This window comes from Haemorhous mexicanus, chromosome 2 (genome assembly GCF_027477595.1).
Source record: "Haemorhous mexicanus isolate bHaeMex1 chromosome 2, bHaeMex1.pri, whole genome shotgun sequence".
NCBI lineage: Eukaryota > Metazoa > Chordata > Aves > Passeriformes > Fringillidae > Haemorhous > Haemorhous mexicanus.
In genome coordinates this window covers 114,325,665-114,331,313 of record NC_082342.1, presented here as the reverse complement: position 1 = coordinate 114,331,313, position 5,649 = coordinate 114,325,665, and the positions used below count along the sequence as shown (strand labels likewise).

Below are 5,649 nucleotides of genomic sequence, written 5' to 3'. Positions count from 1 at the left end.
TGAATGAATGTTACCAGAGAAAAACTGTCTTGGTGAGAACTCTGTATGGAAAGATCCAATTCAAAAAGTGAGATTTGCAGGCCAAACTGAAGGAATTCTTTGTGTTTCCAAATGTCAGCTGTTTCCAAAGTGAGAGTTTGGGAATTAGTTGGGCCAGTGACTTTTCCACACTTCAGAATGATAGCAGGAACATATACACACGCTGTGTACAAAGGCACTCCCAGAAAAAAATGAAATTGAGCTGATGTATTGGAAGGGTGCCAGACTGACGTAAATGGGAAATCAAAGACATTCATCTTTAGAGCACGTATGTCAAAGGTGCCGGCAGCCAAAGCTTCTCCAGAGAGTGGAAACTCATTGGCCAAGTTTTGTTTCAGCGTTTGTGAGGGGAGATTTGGTACCCACAGGATCATCCAAGCTCACTTAATGACTGAAGCTTTACCATTATCGTGTATTAGATTTCCCCATAGCAAATAAAGTATTGAAATTGGAATAAAGCATTGAAATTGTAGTGGAGACAATATGTGAATTTTAACTATGTCATAAACCCTACTTTAGATGGTTATAATAATAAAAATGTTTGAGACCCAGAGAAGCTGAAAATTTTGCCTTTTTTAAAAAAAATCCCAAGCAACCCAAGCCTGCTCAGTCTCCACTTCTAAAAAATTCTGTACAAACAGACTTAGCATTGACTTTACATTGACTGATCTAAGTTCAGGCCACAGGAGCATGTAGAGAGAACCAGGAGTTTGCTGGAAAGCCAGACCACAGCTTTTCCTATAGCAGCTCCTGGAAGGGGGTCCTTGTCTGAAGATTCCCACTCATGTCCCATTCACTTTATGGATGTCATCAGGATCTTGTCTGAGCACATCTGAGTGTTTGAACAGCACCTGACGCAAACAGACCCCTGTCCCACTTCATTTATCAAATGATAAATAAGATGATAATACCATAATTGAAGTCACTCATACAGACAGTAATCACCTCGTGATTCAGTACAACACAGACCTGCAAGGTGGAAGACTGCACTAAGCTTATGCAGAGATTTCTATCTTGCCTATCAGTTTCTGCATGGGAATATATTCTGACTCCACAAACGCTGAAATTTTAAGGTGAGATTTTCTCTACCCAAAGTGATTAATTTTTGTAATGCCAGAACAAAACCATTCAGCCACTGTTGATTTATGTGACACTGAAAGACAAGGTATTGATAAAGTTGCTATTAACTGCTGAATCAAGACTCACTGATTGCACACAATATAATATTTTTTTATTTATTGAGCAAGGAACAGCAATACAGGGAGAGGTGGAAGATAGGAAACTTCAGAGAGTTTATGCCCTCCAGTGAGCACCACCTGATCAAGAAATCAGGCTCTAGCAATGTACAGTGCAGAGAAAGTAGAATTAGTGCCTAGGAGCTGGCTGATGCATACCTCAGAGCTAATCTGGTTACGCGGGGTTTATTTCACAGTCGGAAGTTCTTGCGCTGGAAGAGAGCCCTGCTGGGGTTTTCTGAGCACACGGCAGAATTAATGAATGAGCGAACGCAGCTTGCCAGCCCAGATTTAAATTGCTTACTAGATCAAAATCTGTTCATTTTCTCCGTCCTTATTTCCAGCCTCTCTGTCTTTTATTTATTAATTTATTTGAGAAAACAGATAAAGAGCACAGAATGCGCCTGCAGATGTCAGCGAGGCAGCAAATGCAGATAAAGGGCTGAACCCTGGCACCAGGCTTTGAGCCACGGTCCTGGGCAAGGAGGTCCCTGGCAGAGGCTGCTTGGTGGCTGGTGATGCTTGTGGGGCTGGGGATGTGAGGAGCTGTGGCTGCACAGCCCCCAGCCCTTACAACCCTGCTGCCGTGAGCCTCTCACTGGGCCCCAGCAACCCTTTTCTACAGCCCCTGGGAGGAGGACTGCATTAAAGCTGTGAAAAAGCAAGAAATAAACCCGGGCTGCTTTGCAGGATGGGTCACGTTTTTTCTGTCTTTCAGATCCACGCTGCCTTTGGTATTAGCCAGTTGTCAGGCTTTAATGGGCGCTTGCAAACAGGATATCTGGAATATTTTGATTTATTTGGCCACTGGGCAAACCTCCAGGCTGCCGCCTTGACTGCGGTGTTCGTATTTTAATAGGAGTTTTAAGAAGGCTTAGTCAGGGGTATTTAAGGTAGTCCCTGAGTTCCCACGCAGACTTTTCAGCTCCGACCGAAAACACAGCGCCAAGGAGATGCGGCGGCAGGTTTTCACGAAGCAGAGGGATCCTGTAGACGTGCCGCTGTCACTGCCCTCCCAAAGACCCTTTCAGAAGAGCGGAGCTCCTCTCGCACGGTCACGGCTCCTTTCGGATCCCGGGGTCTGGACTCCTTAACCGCGCGTCCCACGGCGCTGCGCACGGCCGGGATGCGGGCAGCGCTCCGCGGCAGGAGCGGGGCACTGGGAACGGGAGGGATGCGGGCTCGCCCCCATCGCGCTCCCCAGCCCCGACTTCCCGGGGCCGGGCATCTCCCTCCGAGCCCCGGCCCTGGATGTGCTGCAGGGAGGCGGCGTTTGGCCGCTCCGAGCTCCAGGCAGCCGGAGACGCCTCCTCGGAATCCGGGCTGCAATCTCCAGAGCGAAGGGGAAAGGAGACAAATGCCGCTCATTCAGGGTGAAGGGCAGTGTTGGCATGATGGAAAAGCAGCCTGTGCTCTCTGCCAAAGACTGGAGACCTTCCTGAAGATTCACTGCTCTCCAGTTTTCTTGATGCTCTTATTTTAGAGCTTATGGAAAGAAGAGGCTGATAATCAAGAGAGAGATTCTGCCAATATATCCAGGTATCCTGAGCTGCACTGCCTCTGCTCTTCCTCACTTTCCTCTCCCTGTGCTGCCAACACAGGCAGAGCAGGGATGGATTGCTCTGCTGCCTGGTGCAGTGCAGGCATCTGCGGCTGCAATATTGACCAGGTTTGCTTTCCTCAGCCAGAGACTGCACTGTGAATTACCTCCAGGTCTCTGGAGGTGCAAGCCCAGTGTGCAGAGCACTCTGCCTGCTGCTGGCTTAACCCTGCCTGTTTGGACTCCAACCCCTGAGGATGAGGAGATGCTTTTCCTCCACACCACCCCAAAAGGAGCTGTAGAACTTCAGAAATGAAAATCTGCTTTGAAGGTGTCCCAGTGGTCACCCCACTTCTCTGGGAGGCAGTTTGGGAGCTGAAAACCAAACTTTGGAGCAGAGCCAAGCTCCCCAACCATAGCCTGGAAGAAACTAAAGCCAGGAGGAAGATTTTAAAAGGCCCCTCAGAGCCCAGCACATCAGTTGTTCAGCTGGAGGATTTGTCAAGTCTCCTCTACTGGTGTGAGGCCCTTCAGAGCTAAAAAGCTGCAAGCAGCTGCCCTCCTTCTTCTCCTGCTTCTCCACAGGGCAGGTGGAGGGGAAGACGCTGTGAAGAAGGGAAGCTCAAGGCCTCACAGTAAGCTGGAGCTGGAGCTCAGTGTGCCCACACCCACACACCCCTCCAACAGCAACCAGCTACCCCAAGATAAGGTGTGATCTTGGCACATTGCATGGATCCATGCAGAAGGATGGCAACACGAGGGTGAACAGCAAGGCTTGAGAATATACCAAGGTTGAGTAAAGGCTTGCCTGGGTGATGAAATGTTCGTGAAGTGGCACACTGATGAAGGAGGAAAGATGCAAAAGGCAGCCCATCATAACTTCACCAGCTTGTGCTACCAAGCATCCCTTGAAATGCTAATTAAAACGAGTGGAGGGAGAGGAGCCTGCTAGCAGGATCACAGCCTCGCTTGGATTGAGTAATAAATGTGTAGTAGGCATCCGTGTTTTCCTCTGCATGTGTCTTCCAAGCTGAGTTGCCTGAAAATGTTGCAGTTTTGTGAAACCCACTCAGAGTAGGATGCAAACACAGACTAGATAGAGAGGCAAGGTCTAGGAGCTGGAAGAGAAAAAAACACGACAGTCTTCCATAAATAAATAAATAAATAAATAAATAAATAAATAAATAAATAACTGCCCGAAATGAGGGCTAATTAACTTGCAATAAACCAACTTAACCACTTAGGGGCAGCGTTAACACAGAGTTAACATGCAAAACAAACCTGTACTTTCTCACCTGGTTAATTTAATATGCGCCGTGAATATTCATAGTGTATGAAATCCTGATATATCAACACGCCAAACGATGCAGTCTGTCAAAGCCGGGAACGCGTGGCAAGAGGAGTAACTCGGTCGCTGACTTCGATCAGTTGCTGTTTCTAAACACATACATAGAGGAGGTAGGACTGCGCTGCTTTCCCTCTGTCAGGGTCACAGAGTGTGTTCTATACAAAGATTAAAACCTAAAAAAAATGAGATAGAAAAGAGCTTCCCTTAAAATAAACATAAAGAAAACCAAACAGGAAAAAAAGTGTCTTTGAGCAATGCTGCTCTTGCATGCAGGGGCTGAACTCATCATTTTATCTCCGTGGCCACATTCAGAGTCACTTTGCTCTCAGACAATACATTTCTTTCTCTACATTGCATGCAAAAATGTCCCGATTCCTTGGATTCCTCTAAAACATTTCCCTGCAGAAAAAAGGAGCCCAGACCTGTTTCAAGTATGTTTACACTTCTAGATCAGAACACATAAATGGAGAAAACGTGCCTTTTTTTAGTGTGACTTGACTAAATTGAGTTAGCTCCATCAGAAAAAACCCACACTGACTTCTTTTCCTTCCTTCCTTCCTTCCTTCCTTCCTTCTTCCTTCCTTCCTTCCTTCCTTCCTTCCTTCCTTCCTTCCTTCCTTCCTTCCTTCCTTCCTTCCTTCCTTCCTTCCTTCCTTCCTTCCTTCCTTCCTTCCTTCCTTCCTTCCTTCCTTCCTTCCTTCCTTCCTTCCTTCCTTCCTTCCTCCCTCCCTCCCTCCCTCCCTCCCTCCCTCCCTTCCTCCCTTCCTCCCTTCCTTCCTCCTTTCCTCCCTTCCTCCCTCTCTCTGTTTATTTTTAAAGGGGGCTAGCAGCTTGAATTCGGACTCAGGTAACCCTCACCCTACCTCAGTGTCCTTTTAACCTGAGGTATTAAAAGCACAACTTTTTCCCTTCTCTTCCTGCCTCTCCTCCTGTCCCCTCTCCCCTTTCCCCTTCCCTTTACTAGCATATTTACAAGCTCAGGCACGGCTCTCCAGTGTCCCAGCCTCACCTTTAGAGCCGCCAGGTGCTCCGGCTGCTCTGGCTGTGCCTGGTGCTCCTGGCAGTGGCGGGGCTGTTCCCCCGGCAGTGAATGCCAGGTCCGTGCACCACCCGAGCCCTGGGCAGGAAGAGCAGCCCCGGATCAGGTGCAGGCTGTGCTCACATTCCTGCTGAATTAGCCAGAGTGCACAGGGACAGGGAACACATGCCAGCTTTGTGCTCTGTGCCGGCCGAGGGAGGACAGATGATACCTGATCTGGCATCAAGTGAGCTTGGTGTGGAGAGGAGATATTGAACATGGCAGAAAGTTAAAGCAGGGTGGGTAAACAATATCTGATCTGGCAGAAGAAGCTGCCGGTACAAAGTTGGCCTGTCAGAAGCATTAAAATAAATTCAAACCAGTGGAGTGAGTGCCACACGGCCAAAGTGTTTTTGCTGCAGTGTCAGGGGGTCCAGAGAAAGATTCCCTGTGCTGTCAAACTCTGCAC

The 5,649-nt window shown here is 48.2% G+C and overlaps 1 long non-coding RNA gene across 1 annotated transcript; it reads right to left on the bottom strand.

Moving 5' to 3' along the window:
• Positions 1 to 1,248: 1,248 nt before the first annotated feature.
• Positions 1,249 to 5,341, bottom strand: LOC132324028 (uncharacterized). Its single transcript, XR_009485495.1, has 3 exons — positions 5,172 to 5,341; positions 4,110 to 4,335; positions 1,249 to 3,932 (listed from the first exon to the last, which is right to left on the bottom strand). It is a non-coding gene; the product is annotated as an uncharacterized LOC132324028 (long non-coding RNA).
• Positions 5,342 to 5,649: the final 308 nt, after the last annotated feature.